General features: G+C 47.7%; 1 long non-coding RNA gene across 1 annotated transcript in view; it reads left to right on the top strand.

The window, feature by feature from the left end:
- Positions 1-9,786: 9,786 nt before the first annotated feature.
- Positions 9,787-19,364, top strand: part of LOC137528843 (uncharacterized) — a 71,292-nt gene continuing 61,714 nt past the window's right edge. The window contains exon 1 of the long non-coding RNA XR_011023482.1: positions 9,787-9,936. This is a non-coding gene — a long non-coding RNA (uncharacterized lncRNA). The remainder of the gene's footprint in view (positions 9,937-19,364) is intronic.

Below are 19,364 nucleotides of genomic sequence, written 5' to 3'. Positions count from 1 at the left end.
AGAATCACCTCCTCGCATTCTCGTATATGTTACGGCCAGAACCCGAAGTGTGGCCACTTCTAGTTCTGGCCAGCCACTTCGGGTTCTGGCCGGCCAATGTGCAAAGTGGCCGCAGCGCAGCGGCCAATGTTAGAAATGGAAAGTTTACATTTATTTTACAGCCGTCTCGCTGCGGCCAAATGTATTAAAAGTTGCTTAATTTAATTAAATATAGCCGGCGGCGATGTGATAGATGAAGCCGCCGGCTTTCGCACTGCCTCCTCCTCCTCTCCTCCTCCCCCCCCCGCCTCTCTCCTCTCCCCTGCCTCCTATACGACATACGGAGCAGCCGGGCGGGGACACGCGTGTCCCCCGAGAGTCGTTCGTCGCGGCAGGGGAATCCTGCCGTTCCTGCAGAGCGGGCGCTGGCAGAAGCAATGTCTGCAGCCTCCCCGCTCTGCTTCCCCTGCCGCGACGAACGACTCTCCCGGCGGCTCCGTATTGTATGGAAGGCGGGGACAAGGAGAGAGGCGGGGGGGGGGGGGGCAGTGCGAAAGCCGGCGGCTTCATCTATCACATCGCCGCCGGCTATATTTAATTAAATTTAAGCAACTTTTAATACATTTGGCCGCAGCGAGACGGCCGTAAAATAAGTGTAGCTTTGCATTTCTAACATTGGCCGCTGCGCTGCGGCCACTTCGCAAATTGGCCGGCCAGAACCCGAAGTGGCCGGCCAGAACTAGAAGTGGCCACACTTCGGGTTCTGGCCGTAACATATATAAGTTTTCTCACGGGCTTCACCCCTTCTCTGGAATCCCCTGCCAGACTGCCACAACACATCCATCACTCGCCAACCTTTGATATCGTTAAACGCTCCTTAAAACTCACTTTTTCTGTCAAGCATATGCTCTAACTTTAAACTTTTAAAAATGTTTTGCAGCTTCCAGGATGCAGTTGACAGGTGAGTGGTTAGGGAGGCGACCATATGGGAGATGTGACTACACGGGGCGTCCCTGTAACAGATGTAATCTATGATTACGTCCAACCGAAGCCTCCCACCTGAATGCTACCTAATTTATGCAGTTCCTGCTAGATTTGGTACGGCAGGCAAAGGGTGTATAACAGTACACCTGATTGGCTGACTGGCGCCTGCTGACCAAATAAAGGTAGGAAATTGCTTTAGCTCGGACTGGGAGTGAGCAAATTGTGTGTTTTGAAGCACACGCTCTAACTTTCAGTCAGTTCCCCTTTTGACCTCTGGCCAAGTTGTACTTCCTATAACCTGAAACACACTGCCTCTATGTATGAATATTGTACACTACCCCACCTCTTGGTCCCCCCTATTCTTCTCAACTTTTAAGCTCGCAAGGGCAGTGCTCTCTCACCCTTTTGTGTCTTGGATTTTGTTACACATTTAATTATATTAATTTTGTCACTGTTATTACCAATTCTGTATTTTTGTACCAATTCTGTATTTAGTGATATTGGTGTATATTTTGTATACTGGTCTGTTTTATTATGTACCCCATGTTTGTTTCTTACTTTGTACAGCTTCAAGGAATATGTTGGCGCTTTATAAATCAATAACTTTAGACAGATCCCCAGTATAGGTAAGCCAGGCACAGTCGCCCCCAGTATAGGTTGGCCAGGCACTCTTTTCACTTCCGGTTTCTGCCTGGTGCTGCTGTACCCAGACTTCTGCCGCCTGATGAAGTCGCCTCACTTGGCATCATGGACAGACGACCAGGCCTGCGCCTCCCCCCACTCCCCCCCCCCCCCCCCCCCCCATGCCGCATGCAGTGTTTTGCTCTGCTGGCGTGACTCCTGGCCTCCTCCAGTGTTTGGTGTCACCACGAGTGCCTGTACCCAGTGAGTGCTTGTTAAAAACAGCATGGGATACATCATGTATGTTTTGCTATTACCAGGCCCGGATTTACATTACAGGAGCCTATAGGCACAGTTGTCCTGGCACCTAAGACTTCTACCTCCATGTACCTATAAACCCTGCAGAACTGCTCCACAAGTGTGCTGGCTGTCCCAGCTGTCGCTACTCCCTTACTTCCCTTGCGTGTCATAGGTAGCTACGGATGTCCCTTAGTATTGGTAGCCAGAAGTACCCTTAATATTAATTCGTTAGAGGTGCCCTTGATGAAGGTAGATTACGTCAGTGGAATGCCGAGAGCAGGGTTACACTCTCATGTGGACTCTACACAGGGAAGGAGGGTGAGAGGGACTCGGGGAGGGGAGTGAGACGCCTTTCCATCAGGCGCCTGTAGGCAAGTGCCTATAGTGCCATATGGTAAATCCGGCCCTGGCTATTACCCACTAAAGTTAGCACCAAATTATGTGAGAACCTGTGTGTGTGTGTCTGTGCTTATTTTATCTCGCTGCTTTCCATTTTACTGGCATACAATTAGTACATTGTATAATGTGGGCCAAAGGAGCATGCATTTGAATTGCAATTTTGTGAATTTTCTGAGGAAGACAACATTTTCACAATTAATAAATGTTATCGTGAAGCGCTCATCTCTAGGCAGGGGAGTAACAATCACCCCCACGGTGAATGCAACTGGGGAGGGGGGGCAGGGAGAGAAGCCCGGGGGCTGGGGGGAGCCCGTGGCTCTGGGACCTGCATAGGGTCATTTTTTGTGGGCAGGGCGTAGTGCAGGAGGGGGGAGCAGCAGGAACACACGTGAAGATCCAGCGCATGGAACACGTAAGTGAGGTGAGTCTCCCAGCCCGGCCGCTGCTCTAATTCTGGAGGGGAAGTGCTGAAGGGTCCCTCCCTTCTCATGGCTGTGTGTGCCAGCTGCCCCCCCTCCAGGCTAACTATACTGGGGGCACCTATAGCTGGCTAACCTATATTGGGGCATCTATACTTTGCTACCAGTTCTGGGGCAACTGGGGGCACCTATACTTGGCTACCTATACTGGGGGCACCTATACTTGGCTACCTATACTGGGGGCACCTATACTTGGCTACCTATACTGGGGGCACCTATACTTGGCTACCTATACTGGGGCGCCTATACTTGGCTACCTATACTGGGGCGCCTATACCTGGCTACCTATACTGGGGACACCTATACTTGGCCACTTACACTGGGGATAACAATACCTGGCTACCTATACTGGGGGCACCTATACTTGGCTACCTATACTGGGGGCACCTATACTTGGCTACCTATACTGGGGCGCCTATACTTGGCTACCTATACTGGGGCGCCTATACCTGGCTACCTATACTGGGGACACCTATACTTGGCCACTTACACTGGGGATAACAATACCTGGCTACCTATACTGGGGGCACCTATATCTGGCTACCTATACTGGTACCTCCTGCCTGCCCTGCCTTTCCAATTTCTGTTTGGGGGGGGGGAATTGGGCATCCAAAGTTTTGCAGGGGGGGAGCTGTGACTCATCACCTGTCTTTAGGGCTCTGTCTCGAGAATTCTGGGAGTATTTGGGGGAATAGTGGCAGGAAAAGTGTTCTCTTGGCTTTGGTGTGGGTGCAGTATTAGGGAACTGGGTGATCATGTATTACACTGTGAGAGGGAATATAGTATTTAGCACTGAGAGGTTATGCTAGGTCCAAAAGGGGAATAGCTTCAGGCACCAGAGATGTCTCATAGTAAAATCTGTGTACAGTGTATGTAGGGATGAAATCCTAATCTGGTCTGATTCAGATCTCAGAGGGATTGATCTGTTTGCCACATTAAAGCCACGTACGCACATACGACAACGATCGTTCGTTACGAACGACGAACGAACTTTTAATTGAGGAAAGAACGACCTAAGTAAAGTTAGCTTTTAAAGGTGTGTAACGATCTGATCGTTAGAAGGAACGTTACACCACGTAAAGCAACTACTGCGCTTGCGCATAAAAATGAAAAGTTCCATGGAGAAATAGCGAAATGCGCATGTCAAGCCTAGTACGAACGACCGTTTTCCAACGATGTACTACTTTTGGAAACGATCGTCTGTGGAAAAAGTCCGCCAAGCTAGATCGTTCGTTTTTAACGATCTAGCTCGTCCGTCGTTAGACTTAATGGTCGTTGGCTTCTTTTTTTTAAACGATCGTTTGAAATGATCGGGGAACGATTGTTTCAAACGACTATAGTGGCATGTGTGTACGCACCTTTATTTAGACTGTATGGCCAGACTTTACAAAGCTTGAATTGTCTGCAAAGTCCAAAAATTCAGCTGCAGGGAAAGTCACTGCTGGTGTTGGGTGGTTATGTCCGGAATTACTAGTGGAGACCATGTGAATATGACTGCAGGAATCCAGTTTGCAATCTAATCACATAGCTGTGACTCATCACCTGCCAGATTGATCACCATGACAATGCTCCACCTATCAGCACTGTAGCTCCACTGTTATCGCCTGCAGCTGCTTGTGGTCACATGACCAAAGGTTTTTAAAGGGACACTGAGCACATTTTAAAAGCACAATTTGCACTTACCTGGGGCTTCCACCAGCCCACCATAGCCAACAAGGTCCCCCACCTTCCTCCTGGCTTCTCCCCCGATCCCACAGGCCGGCTCCGTAAATCGGCAACTTCGGCGATGGAGTCACCAGTACACGTCTCTATCACACACGCTACGCGTCATCACGCCGTCGGCTACGCGTCATCACCACGGCCGGCATGAGAATCCTTTGCATGAACGGTACAGAGATACAGAACCGCACAAGCGCAGGACTCTCACGCCGGCCAGCCTAAAACCCCTCTTCCGGAATCTGATGCCTAACCCTAAAACCCCCTTCCTGATGCCTAACCTTAAAACTCCCCTTCCTTACGCCTAACCCTAAGACCCCCATTCCTGACACCTAACCTAAACCCCCCTTCCTAACGCCTAACCCTAAAACCACATGCATCACAAAAGAAAAAACTGTTAAATGCAAAAGACAAAAAAATTTCAATATAACTTTCTAATTAAATTTTAAAACGATAATTTTCAAAAAAGAAAAATTCTTAAATACAAAAGACCAAACATTTCAACAACTATAAACTTTCCATTTTTGAAAACGATAAAAATTTCATAAACTTTAACGTTCTAATTTTCTCAAAACTAAAGAAATTTCAAAAACTATAACCTTCTAATTTTCTAAACAATATTTATCGGGTGCAGAAATTTCCTGCTTCCATTTCACCTTGGCCTATCCCACCAACAGATAAAATGACACCTGCAGATCTTTTAAAAAATGTGTCGTTTTTATATATTCATAGTATATTTACTAAATAATGAAGGGGAAAAAAAGAGGAGGGTGAGATGAACAAACTGTAACAGAACAAAAAAACCAAACATATATTTTTAAAGCTGTCACTTTCTTATATTTCTTTACTTCCCAAGTCCCTGACAGGCATCTTAAACACTCTCAGTTCCTCTCCAGTTTTGTATCAGTCTTTTCTGTTTTCCCGTGACTTGAGTATTGGTGACATTTAAGCAGATTTCCTGTTGCTGCGGTGACTGAAGGTGGGGGTCAGGCTGCCAGTCATCTTTTCTTGAGAAATGTCAGCCTGTAAGTTAGTTAATGGGCTCGGGCCTTGCTGATCTTTAGAGACATCTGTCATTCCATTCACAATCAGCCTGTGGGGAAAGGGAAATCATCAGCACGGGACAGGAGCATAACATCTCCCGCCAGGGCAGGGGTCGGTGTGGGGAAATGGTCAGCAAGGAACAGGACCGAAACATCTCCCGCCAGGGCAGGGATCGGTGTGGGGAAGAGGCCAAACAGGTAAAATTCTGCCGCGCACAACAAGCTCTGTGCTAAAAGTCCAGAAAGAAAATTTGAAATATTTCCCCCACTCGAGTGGCCTTTTCGGAAGTTCGGTGGAACAGAAATCACCAAAGGGGACAACGCTTGCATGAACTTGTCCGTGTGTCAGTCACAGCAGGGCCGCGAGCAGCCGTCACCATCCACAAGCCAGACTGGCCGGACGAGTGGCCTTTAACGTAACACCCCTGCATCGTTTTCCGGAAAGGCAGAAACTGTTTTATTTTATTAATCGTCACACTACTGCAGGCGATTGAATCAAAAGAATAGCTTTAGTTCACTTACGAGTTAAATCAAAAGTCATAAAATCAAGTGCAAGCAAGTAAGCCACAATCCCAGTGGGAGGTTGCGTTGTGTTTCCTGTATCACAGAAACACAATGCAACATAAAGTGAAAGTCATACCGCACGTTACGGCCGCGTTGTGTCGCATACAGCCAGTGAAAAGTATGCTTCACTTTACCTTTTAATGCTTGTGTTTAGCGGTAATGCACTACATGCAGCACGTAACTATAATGCAACACCTTATACCAGGACGCTACCGCCGCACTGTGAATGTCGCATAGGTGGTGCATTGCAGTGCAGTAAGCCACGTTACAAAGTCCCCTTTACGCTGCACCGCAATGTACCACTGTGAATGAGGCCTAAGAAAATACGTGTGTGTACCTCAGTGGCGTACCTACCATAGGGCTGCAGGTGCTCACAGCCACGGGTTTAGCCATGGCTAGAGGTGCCGCTGTGATCAGTGGCGTAGCAATAGGGGGTGCAGAGGTAGCAACCGCATCTGGGCCCTTGGGCTACAGTGACCCCAAGGGGCCCATACTCAACTTCAGTATTAGCTCTTTATTTGGTTCTGTGTTGCTAATATTCACTTCTATAGATGCTTTGAATAGTAGGGATCATTAAGACACGGTTTCCCATCCCCTTTCTTGCACCTCTGACACTGTGGTTGTCCTTGACTGGTTTTGGTGCGCCATATCAATTGTTATGCATAGAATGCTGGAGGGGCCCCAAAGTAAAACTTGCACTGGGGCCCACAGCCTCTTAGCTACGCCACTGGCTGTGATGCTCAGCCACTGTGTTTTTCTATCTGGGACCTTTTTTCAAAGTTTCGGCAACATTCGGGGAAATGGCAGCAGGCAGTGCAGGGGACTGTACTACTTCCTGCTCTAGATGTAGCACCCCTCCCCCTTCCTGTCCCTTGGGCAATTTGTCTCCTCGCTCTCTACATGCAGTGAGTGAATGTGCAGAGCAGCAGGGTGAGTAGAGAGAATGATTGCTGTGCTGCAGCTGGGACATTAACAGGGAGAGGTGGCAGGATGTGTTTAGTGCTTCAGAAGCTGCCTGTCATTAGTAGCCATGTGCACTGGCTGCTGTAATACCAGACTATTGATTATTTTATTTATCCTGATCAGAGTAATTAATCAATAATGCAGGGCAGTCTGCTGTTGCAGAAGCCAATGGCACTGATATCTTCTGCAGCACTGTATAGAGTACAGAGTTTCATAACGGTTAGCTCCGTCCACATCCTGATGACTCCTTTTCCCCCCCAAAAAAAACAAAATGTGCAGTGACACGCTCGGCGCACCAACCCATCAACCCTCCCATCAAAAAAATTGGTTGTTTTTGGGGGGTGTCTGTGAATAATCCGCACCGGGTGTCAAATTCCATAGGTACGCCACTGGTGTACTTTGGCAGGTTCCAATCTTTTCTAGCACATTTCAGTTGTATTAAAACAGCCACATACCTATACTTATTATTGTGCACTGTATTTCTTTTCATATTTCAAATTATGCCATTAAGGAGTCCAGCATACGTGTATTCACACACATGTGCATATTTCTAGGTGACCTTTTATGGCTTGCTTTGTGTATGGACATGCATTTGTACATCACACACACATTTAATGTATTTTCTAGTGAAACACAGCCGCATTATGTGTATTTTCTGGTGAAACACTGCCACATTACATGTATTTTTTGGGTGAAACACTGCCACATTACATGTATTTTTTGGGTGAAATGCTGACACATTACATGTATTTTTTGGGTGAAATGCTGACACATTATGTGTATTTTTTGGGTGAAACGCTGACAAATTATGTGTATTTTCTGGTGAAACACTTCCACATTACGTGTATTTTCTGGTAAAATGATGCCGCATTATGTGTATTTTCTGGGGAACGCTGATGCATTATGTGTATTTTCTGGGGAACGCTGCCGAATTATGTGTATTTTCTGGGGAACGCTGCTGCATTATGTGTATTTTCTGGGGAACGCTGCTGCATTATGTGTATTTTCTGGAAAACGCTGATGCATTATGTGTATTTTCTGGGGAACGCTGCTGCATTATGTGTATTTTCTGGGGAACGCTGCTGCATTATGTGTATTTTCTGGGAAACGCTGCTGCATTATGTGTATTTTCTGGGAAACGCTGCAGCATTATGTGTATTTTCTGGGGAACACTGATGCATTATGTGTATTTTCTGGGGAACGCTGATGCATTATGTGTATTTTCTGGGAAACGCTGCAGCATTATGTGTATTTTCTGGGGTACGCTGATGCATTATGTGTATTTTCTGGGGAACGCTGATGCATTATGTGTATTTTTTGGGGAACGCTGCAGCATTGTGTGTATTTTCGGGGAAATCCTGCCTCATTTTGTGTATTTTATTAGAAAGGTGCACATTATGTGTATTTGGTGAAAATGCTGTCACATTATGAGTATTTTGAGGGATCTGCTGTGCATTATGTATATTTTTGGGGAAACACTGCCGCATCATGGCCCACATGCAATTTACTTTTTCTCCTGAGTTTTCTCCTAGGTAATATTTTTACACCTTGTCATAAAATGCCCTTTAAAGAGAACCTGAACTGAAAATAAAAAGTCACAATAAACAAACACAGGTCATACTTACCTCCTGTGTAGTCTACTCCTCAATCTCTTTCTCCTCTCCTACGTCCTATTTGTCCTCTGTGATTAATGGAATTCTTTGTCCTCCATGGTAAAAATGGTCATTACCCCATTACAGCTTCCTGGTCAGAGCACTGTTAAACTGTAATATCATGCACTTGAGCCATAGAGAAACATGGACATTACCTTGCACATTCAGTTGTAACTGACAGCTGCTGATATATAACTGACAGCAACTGGTATATTTCAGTTCTGACAAAATATTGTCAGAACTGGAAGGGATCACTGTAAGAAGAAAATGGTGAGCTTCTGAGAGGAACTGACTGTGAGGTTAGTATGTAATATTCATTTGCAGCTTTGTCATGTGTTTATTTTAAACAATTTTACTCGCTTCGGGTTCACTTTAAACCAGCAAGCAAGAAGATACCCGTATATACTCGCATAGAAGCCGAATTTTTCAGTACAAAAAATGTACTGAAAAGTCTACCCCTCGGCTTCTATGCGAGTCATCTGGCTGTGCCCCCGCTATGTCTGTCCTTCCCATGACGCGTTAGTGCAGCAGTAAACAGACTGATGTTCCCCAGCGTTCCCAGAGCGTGCAGCATTACGGAGCAGGCATCCTTTTGATGTAACTTTCACTCCACTCCCTCCTCACACGCTGAAGCCGGGCAATGTACAGTTGCTTCTTGTATTCTCAATACTGCATCCTCCGTGGCAAGGCTGTGCTGTTATGTGCCAATAGATGTGTTTATGTGACAGGCAGCCACACGCTGTTATATTATGCCCGGATCTGTATATTGCTGTGGCTGTAGCTCACTATCATGAAGCTCTGATAGTGAGCTGGAGCCATGGCAATATACAGATCCGGGCATAATATAACAGCGTGTGGCTGCCTGTCACATAAACACATCTATTGGCACATAACAGCACAGCCTTGCCACGGAGGATGCAGTATTGAGAATACAAGAAGCAACTGTACATTGCCCGGCTTCAGCGTGTGAGGAGGGAGCAGAGTAAAGTGAGTCAAAGTTACAAGTAAATTCCGGGCTTCAAGAAACTACATCTCCCTGCATGCTTTGCTATTTTCCGCACATGCCCAGTAGATGGCAGCAGTCAGGAAGACAGCTCGTGAGTGCACATGGAGATGAGACATGCAGAGGAGAATAGAATGAAGTTATTTATGGCAGATGTGGGCTGTGTGTCTCAAGGATCAGGTGCATTCTGTGCCTGCAGCTTTGCAGATCAGTGAGAAGCACTTAGTGCCCTGGTGAGTCCAGCTTCACCTCACTGATTTGTCCTGTGTTTGTCTGGTGATAGTTCTAATCTGCCATCATGGGGAAATACACTCCTATTAGCAGCATTTAAGAGTCCAGACTCCAGGGTGTAGAAGATTTTTCTTGGGCAATGTCCCTGGTTGTCAGCAGGATGTGTGTCTAGAAGAGGCTGGGTGCTAAGCAGATGTGAGGGGTAATTAGCAGAGACATGGATGCACATCTGGCTATGGGGAGGTCGGCTGCTTCATACTGGGGGCCTGTTTGGCTTTGGAAAGAGGGGATGTCTCATAATGGGAGCACATTTGGTTATTTATCCCGAAGCTATAATGGGGTGGGGGCTTATATGCGAGTCAATCACTTTTTCCTGGTTTATGGGGGAAAAGTGGGTACCTCGGCTTATATGCGAGTCGGCTTATATGCGAGTATATACGGTACACAAGATACTTTTGATAGTTAATTTGCATATTGTCTGCCAGCTGAGCTGACCAGGCCTTCCTGATTACACATTGCTATAGCTATGTGTATATAAGGAGGCCGCATTGTCGGTTCGCGACCATTAGGTTCGCTTTCTAAGGGTAGCTTTCAAAGGGCGGAAAACGAATTTACCTGAATTCACCAGTAATTCAGCAGAAATAAACACCACATCAAGGTAACATTATCTTTGGTGTAATTTACTTGTATTGCTGCACACTATTGCTGTCTAACTAAATCATCTCTGTGTTTGAATCTGAACTGCACAGCCTACAAACCACCCCACCAAACAAAAACAAACTGCACTGATAATCTACTAAACGCTGCTCCATTGCCCTAGTTAAGCCCACCACCAAGTATCCTCCAACCTCTGCTACACCATTTTCCCTACCTATTTCACCACCACACCCAGTGCAACAGTATGTATCCCCAACACATCATTATGCGTACCCCCCTCATACCTCCTCCTCTTTCCCTTAATCACCCGCCCTATTGGTGCCTCATGTTCTGGCTCCATCTGCTCTTCCCCCTGGTCCTTTGTCCACTTCTCGCCACACATCCTAACCCCAGGCCCACTCTGGTCTCCCAGCCCCCCCATTCCCCTCCTCATACTTCCCACCTCACCCACCACAACCAAATTCACGCACCAAGCCCCTCTCCCCGCCGCACCTCCCACCCTCCCCATACCCACGAACATTCTCGCCCCAATCTCATTCCCATCCGCCCCATACTCAGACAATCTCTTCCTCTATCTGTCGCTCTCTGGAATGCCAGATCTATCCGCAACAAGCTTACAACTATCCATGACCTCTTTATCTCAAAAACCCTCACCTTTCTTGCCCTTACGGAAACTTGGCTCACTCCCTCTGACCTGCCTGCAGGGTGTAGGAGTGGATGAGGAGCCATTGAAAAATGTTGTGAAGGAGCGGTTGGAGAGGTAGGAGGAGATCCAGTCTAAGGCTAGGTCCTGAAAACAAGGAACACCAAGAGCCCCAATAGTGTAATATGTACTGGTAAATGGTTATTAAATAGAGTAAATATTAATACTCACAAACCAGGGTTACCATTAGGCAACCACTGTAAAGGCAGGTGGGGAGATTTTCCTGACCCCACTCAGGAATAAGAAGTCGCTCTCTGTAGATGAGAAAAAAGGGGGTTCAACCCTCCACCCAGGGTGGACTCAATATTATGCAGGAGAACAGAGGCACCAAAAGGATAAAAGGAAGCTAAATGAGCTTAAAAACCAAATTCTTGGTAAATAGAGGAGGTAGTGGTGCACACAAGGTGCCTGGCTCTTCTACTGACCACATATGCTATTGCTCCGTTGTTATTGCCTGATGAAGCGGGATCAAGCCTGCGAAATGCGTTGCATATTTGGAGTTCATAAATAAAATATATTGACTGTCTTTACTACAGTCGTTGTGTGTCTACTTGGAGGAGGTAAGTCCACCACTACCTCCTCTATTTACCAAGAATTTGTTTTTTAAGCTCATTTAGCTTCCTTTTATCCTTTTGGTGCCTCTGTTCTCCTGCATAAGGCTAGGTCCTGAATGCCCATTAGCTTCAGGGAGTGGAGGAGGAGGGAGTGGTCGACAGTGTCAAATGCCGAGGAGAGGTCCAGGAGGAGCAGGATGGAGTACTTACCTTCGGCTTTGGCAAGGGCAAGGTCATCGACCACCTTGGTGAGGGCTGTTTCTGTAGAATGGGCTGTGCGAAAACCAGATTGCAGAGGATCGAGAAGGGAGTTGGAATTAAAAAAGTTGGTCAGGCGTTGGTGGGTCAGGCGTTCAAGAATTTTCGAGGCAAAAGGGAGGAGAGAGATTGGGCGGTAGTTGGATGGCAGAGCAGGGTCAAGTGAAGATTTCTTTAGCAGGGGAAGCACAGTGGCCTGTTAGAATATGGAGGGGAAGATGCCGGTGGAGAAGGAGAGGTTGAACAGGTGGGTGAGGACAGGGGCCAGACCAGAAAAATGTGGACGCAGAGAATCAGATGGGACCGGATCGAGGGGGCAGGAAGTGGCAGGTGAGGTTGCCAGCAGCTGGTTGACTTCCTCCACCGTGACAGGATTGAAGGAGCTAAGGGAGGAGAAAGAGGCAGGAGTCGGATGTGGTGGGGAGGCGGGGCGATAGAGTGGAGGAGAGAAATATCCCTCCAGATGGTTGTAATTTTGTTGATGAAGTAGTTTGACAGGTCAGTGGCTGAGAGGGTGGAGGTTGGGGGAGGAGGTGTGGGGTTGAGTAGGGCATTGAAGGTGGCAAAAAGATGACGTGGGTTGGAGGCTTGGGTAGCGATCAAGTGAGTGAAGTATATCTGTTTGCTATGAGCGAGGGCAGTATGGTACGTCTGCAACTTGGTCTTGTACCCCAGGAAATCATGGTTGTGGCAGGATTTTCTCCATTTGCGTTCTGCAGCTCGTGTCTCATTGTGTAGTTTTTTTGTGAGGGCAGTGTGCCAAGGTTGGGGGTTGGGGCGAATGTTGGTACGAAAGGTCAGGGGAGCAGCATGATCTAAGGCTGCGGAGAGGTTACTGTTGTATTGAGCTGCCGCTTAGTTGGGGCAGGTTAGGCTGGGGAGGGAGGAGGAGAGGGAGTGGAGGGGAGTGGCTAGTACATTGGGGTCAAGGTTGCGCAGATCTCTCTGCCAACGTCCAGTTTGTGGAGGGGGACAGGGGGTGCTGGATGGAGTGAGGGTGAAGGAGATGAGGTGGTGGTCGGAGATGGGGAATGGTGCAGTGTCCAGGTTTGTAAGTGTGATGGCTTTGGAGAAAATTAGGTCCAGAGTATTACCAGCACTGTGGGTTGTGGCGTTAGTATGTTGAGTGAGGCCAGGGGCGGCGCCAGGGGGGTGCTTGGGCGTGCTCGAGCACCCCCTAGAATTGTCCAAGCACCCCCAAAGCACCCCCTGGAGTGAACTGACTTCAGGCGTCTAAAAGACGCCAAGTCAGTTCACACAGCGGCAGCCCGGAGCAGCAGGCAGGGCTACGGTAAGATGGCCGCCCGGAGCCCTGCTCTGCAGACTTCGGGCGGCCATTTTCCCGTAGCCCTGCTCTCTGCATGCAGGCAGGAAGTCTCGTCGTGACGTCGGGAAGGAAGAGGATCGTGGGCGCGCGGGCGCTGCGCGCCTCAAGGAGGTCGGGACAGGAGGTCGGGACAGGAGGTCGGGAAAGAAGGTCTTCGGCTGTAGGTGAGTAAATGGGTTTTTCTTTTCTTTTTCAGGTGATGCTGATTGTGCATATTGGGGCCATATCTGCTACGGATTGTGCATATTGGGGCCATATCTGCTACGGATTGTGCATATTGGGGCCATATTTGCTACGGATTGTGCATATTGGGGTCATATCTGCTACCGATTGTGCATATTGGGGTCATATCTGCTACCGATTGTGCATATTGGGGTCATATCTGCTACCGATTGTGCATATTGGGGTCATATCTGCTACCGATTGTGCATATTGGGGTTATTTCTGCTACCGATTGTGCATATTGGGGTCATTTCTGCTACCGATTGTGCATATTGGGGTCATTTCTGCTACCGATTGTGCATATTGGGGTCATTTCTGCTACCGATTGTGCATATTGGGGTCATATCTGCTACCGATTGTGCATATTGGGGTCATATCTGCTACCGATTGTGCATATTGGGGTCATATCTGCTACCGATTGTGCATATTGGGGTCATATCTGCTACCGATTGTGCATATTGGGGTCATATCTGCTACCGATTGTGCATATTGGGGTCATATCTGCTACCGATTGTGCATATTGGGGTCATATCTGCTACCGATTGTGCATATTGGGGTCATATCTGCTACCGATTGTGCATATTGGGGTCATTTCTGCTACCGATTGTGCATATTGGGGTCATTTCTGCTACCGATTGTGCATATTGGGGTCATTTCTGCTACCGATTGTGCATATTGGGGTCATTTCTGCTACCGATTGTGCATATTGGGGTCATATCTGCTACCGATTTGTGCATATTGGGGCCATATCTGCTACCGATTGTGCATATTGGGGTCATTTCTGCTACCGATTGTGCATATTGGGGTCATATCTGCTACCGATTTGTGCATATTGGGGCCATATCTGCTACCGATTTGTGCATATTGGGGCCATATCTGCTACCGATTGTGCATATTGGGGCCATATCTGCTACCGATTGTGCATATTGGGGCCATATCTGCTACTGATTGTGCATATTGGGGTCATATCTGCTACCGATTGTGCATATTGGGGTCATATCTGCTACCGATTGTGCATATTGGGGTCATATCTGCTACCGATTGTGCATATTGGGGTCATATCTGCTACCGATTGTGCATATTGGGGCCATATCTGCTACCGATTGTGCATATTGGGGCCATATCTGCTACCGATTGTGCATATTGGGACCATATCTGCTACCGATTGTGCATATTGGGACCATATCTGCTACCGATTGTGCATATTGGGACCATATCTGCTACCGATTGTGCATATTGGGACCATATCTGCTACCGATTGTGCATATTGGGACCATATCTGATAACGATTGTGCATATTGGGGTCATTGGACGTGTTTTTTGTTAAAATCTGCTCACATTACGTGTATTTTCTTGAGAAAACCTGCACAATTATGTGAATTTTCTGGGAAAAGGGTCACCAAAACTTGGGCCCTCTGTCTTTGCGTTGCACTTTTAACCTGCTGGGCGGTCTGGACGAGCTCAGCTCGTCCAGTACCGCCGGAGCCTGCCGCTCAGGCCCTGCTGGGCCGATTTGGCTGAAATAAAAAGCAGCACACGCAGCCGGCACTTTGCCAGCCGCGTGTGCTGCCTGATCGCCGCCGCGAGCAGCGGCGAAAGAGGGTCCCCCCAGCCGCCTGAGCCCAGCGTAGCCGGAACAAAAAGTTCCGGCCAGCGCTAAGGGCTGGATCGGAGGCGGCTGACGTCAGGACGTCGACTGACGTCGATGACGTCACTCCGCTCGTCGCTATGGCGACGATGTAAGCAAAACAAGGAAGGCCGCTCATTGCGGCCTTCCTTGTTTATTCTGGGCGCCGGAGGCGATCGGAAGAACGCCTCCGGAGCGCCCTCTAGTGGGCTTTCATGCAACCAACTTTCAGTTGGCTGCATGAAATAGTTTTTTTTTTATTAAAAAAAAACCCTCCCGCAGCCTGCCTGGCGATCTTAATAGAACGCCAGGCAGGTTAAAGGGAACCCGAGGTGAGAATAATATTGAGGCTGCCATATTTATCTCCTTTTAAGTAATACCAGCTGCCTGGCTGCCGTGTTGGTCCTCTGCCTCTAATTCTTTCAACCATAGACCCTGAACAAGCATGCAGCAGGTCAGGGGTTTCTGACAATATTGTCAGAACTGACAAGATTAGCTGCATGCTTGTTTCTGGTGTAATTCAGTTCACTACTACAGCCAAATAGATCAGCAGGGCTGCCAGGCAACTAGAATTGTTTAAAAGGAAATAAATATGGCAGCCACCATATCACTCTCACCCTGGGTCCACTTTAAATTACAGTTAGCCCCGCCCTCATCCGGTCATGACCACGCCTATTTTTTCGCCGCGGCGCAGGCCGTCAGCTCCCCCGGAAATTGGTCCAGCACCTGCATAGCACCCCCTAAAAAAAATTCCTGGAGCCGCCACTGAGTGAGGCCAAGGGAGTTGGTGAGCGAGAGAAGCTGAATGGCAGCAGAGGTGGTAGGCTCATCAATTGGAATGTTAAAGTCTCCGAGGATGATTGTTGGGAGGTCGGAGGACAGGATGTGTGGGAGCTAGGAGGCAAGGTTTTCTAGGAAGTGCGATATTGTACTGGAGGGGGGGCGGTATAGGACTGCAATAATGACTGGGAAGGGATGGTAGAGGCAGATAACATGGGCCTCAAAGGAGGTAAAGTAAAGAGAAGGGGGAGGGGTAAGGACACGGAAAGTGCAGGACGGGGAGAGGAGTAGGCCCACCCCTCCCCCAGGCCTGTTATCTGGTCTTGGGGTATGGCTGAGATGTAGACCCCCGTAGGATAGGACTGCGGCTGCAGGCAGGTCACAGGGGGTGAGCCAACTTTTAAGTACTTTTTAAATTGTAAAATAATTCAAATTTATTTTAAAAAGATTATGACAATTATCTCCTAAGAGAAAACTCGGGAGCAAAAGTTAATCGCATATGGGCCCATGGCCATTAAGGGCCCATGGTCGATAAGGATGCTGCAAAATAGATCCTTAAAGTGATGCTTAAGTGAAAACAAAGTGAAGAGATAAACAATTGTATCTATCCTCCTACTCCTAAAAAAAAAAAAAGACTTTTAGATGTCCCACAGTTTATGTTGTTTTCAAAAACTAAAAAAACAGGTTTATTGTTTTGTCTCAGCTGAATGTAACAGTCTGTGTCCATGCTGGGAATACACCATGCAATTTCCCAGCAGATCGATGGGTTGATAGATCATTTCTGACAGGTGTGATCTGGTTTTGATCATTTTTCTGATCACTTCTATACAAATCAATCAGAAAAACGATCGGAAATCAGATCAAACCTATCCGAAATTATTTATCTATTTAATGGAAAATTCCCAGCATTATGCTAGGTACATACGATACAATTTTCTGGCAGATTTACCTGCCAGATCGATTTTTTCCAACATGTCTGTTTCGATCGATTTTCCAATCGATTTCCGTTCACTTCTATTGGAATCAGTCTGAAAATCGATCAGAAACCCAATCGAAATTCAGATCGGACATTTTTAAAAAAATCGATCTGGCAGGTAAATCTGCCAGAAAATTTTATCACGTGTACTTAGCAAGCCCCATACACACGTTCAACAGCGGTCTTTTATGCAGCACAATTGCTGAGCAACTTTTGTTGTGAAACAAGTTGAAGCAGCTAAAAAAAAAGTCTCTTGCTATTGTTCAAAAAGCTGATAAGACTGATAAGAAGTCAATCCAACTGTTGGATTGACGTCTTATCAGTCTTGTAACAAAGTAACAGAGGCGCCAGTAGTGTAAAATCAAAAAGGTAAAAAGTCTAAAAATTAGGGAGGCAGTAGGTGGACTCTGGACAGAGGCGCTAAGCTGACTGATCCTGTACACAAGTGTTTTACTCCTGCCTATAGCCTGATGAAGTGGGGTGAGCCCACGAAACGCGTTGCAATTAATTGGAGTATGTAAATAAAATTATTTTTTGTTGAAAATCGACATTATCTTGTGTCTGCCCTGGGGAGGTAAGGCCACCTACTGCCTCCCTAATTTTTAAACTTTTTACCTTTTTGATTTTACACTACTGGCGCCTCTGTTACTTTGTTACAATTTGTGTCCACCCCTGGTGGAGGTTAATTGGCCCCTTTTTCTGATCTACAGAGAGCGACTTCTTAACCTGCTGAGCGGTCTGGACGAGCTCAGCTCGTCCAACACCGCCAGAGGCTGCCGCTCAGGCCCTGCTGGGCCGATTTCAATGAAATAAAAAGCAGCACACGCAGCCGGCACTTTGCCAGCCGCGTGTGCTGCCTGATCGCCGCTGCAGCGCTGCGATCCGCCGCGTGCAGCGGCGAAAGAGGGTCCCCCCAGCCGCCCGATCCCAGCGTAGCCGGAACAAACAGTTCCGGCCAGCGCTAAGGGCTGGATCGGAGGCGGCTGACGTCAGGACGTCGGCTGACGTCCATGACGTCACTCCGCTCGTCGCCATGGCGACGAGGTAAGCGAAACACGGAAGGCCGCTTATTGCGGCCTTCCGTGTTACTTCTGGCCGCCGGAGGCGGTCGGAAGAACGCCTCCGGAGCGCCCTCTAGTGGGCTTTCATGCAGCCAACTTTCAGTTGGCTGCATGGAATAGTTTTTTTATTTATTTAAAAAAAACCCTCCCGCAGCCACCCTGGCGATTTAATCAGAACGCCAGGGTGGTTAATCCTGAGTGGGGACAGGTCTAATCTCCCCACCTGCCTACATGTTTGCCTGGCAGGTAACCCAGACTTGTGAGTATATATCTTACAACACCACACTCTTCATCCTAACCCTTCAGTACATACTGCACAATATTGGGCTCTCAGTGTCTCCCTCCCCTGTCTAATCAGTCTTATCAGCTTTTTGAACAATAGCAAGAGACTTTTTGTTAGCTGTTTCAACTTGTTCACAACAGAAGTTGTTCAACAATTGTGCTGCATAAAAGACCGCTGCTGAGCGTGTGTATGGAGCTTTAGAGTGCTCAAATATATGAACTATTGACTTTTTTTTAATCTATCCTCTCATGGCAGAGAACTGACCTTACTAGAGCAAAGTATTTTATGGCTTTAATTCCTTATCATTAGTCCTTATCAGTAGTCCAACTGGAGAAGAACTGTGAGTTGCATAGCTGAATATTAACTCTTTCAGGCAGAGGAAGAAGAAAAGCAACACAGCATAGTTATTTGTGTGCTATGCACTGTATATACACATGTCTAACTCATCATGTCGCATGTCACTTAACCTTTTGGGGACCGCATAATGTAAATACTACGATGCACTTGTGGCTGTCTAAGCCTGGTGCGGAGTAGGATCTACGCCACCTGCCATTTTCGCTCCCGACGCGATCGTGCGCATCCGAGAGGGGAGATTAAACTGTAATATGATAGCTGTCATCTCCCCTCAGTGATCAGGGGCCATGGTGATTGGCTCTTGATCACATAATCACTATGATCGCCAGCGGATCGTAGTGATCACTAACAGAGCAGCGGCGGTCTGACGCTCCCCCGGCGTTCGTCGCTCCCCTCCTCTCTGGCCAGCATCCCTGCTCGCTCTGAAGTAAGTGACGGGTCCCGGCTTGATGACTTCATCAAGCCGCGACCTGGAACTTAATCTCAGTGCGAGCGGGGATGCCGCCCAGAGCGGAGGGGGCTAGCGCTGCTCATCGCTGGAGCCTGGGAGGTGAGTAAAGGCTGCTGGCATTTCAGGGGACACCGGGCTACACAGGGGACACCATGCCTAGCTAGGAATACCTAGGAA

This window comes from Hyperolius riggenbachi, chromosome 8 (assembly GCF_040937935.1).
Source record: "Hyperolius riggenbachi isolate aHypRig1 chromosome 8, aHypRig1.pri, whole genome shotgun sequence".
In the NCBI taxonomy this organism is placed as follows: Eukaryota; Metazoa; Chordata; class Amphibia; order Anura; family Hyperoliidae; genus Hyperolius; species Hyperolius riggenbachi.
This window is presented reverse-complemented; position numbering and strand designations above follow the sequence as displayed.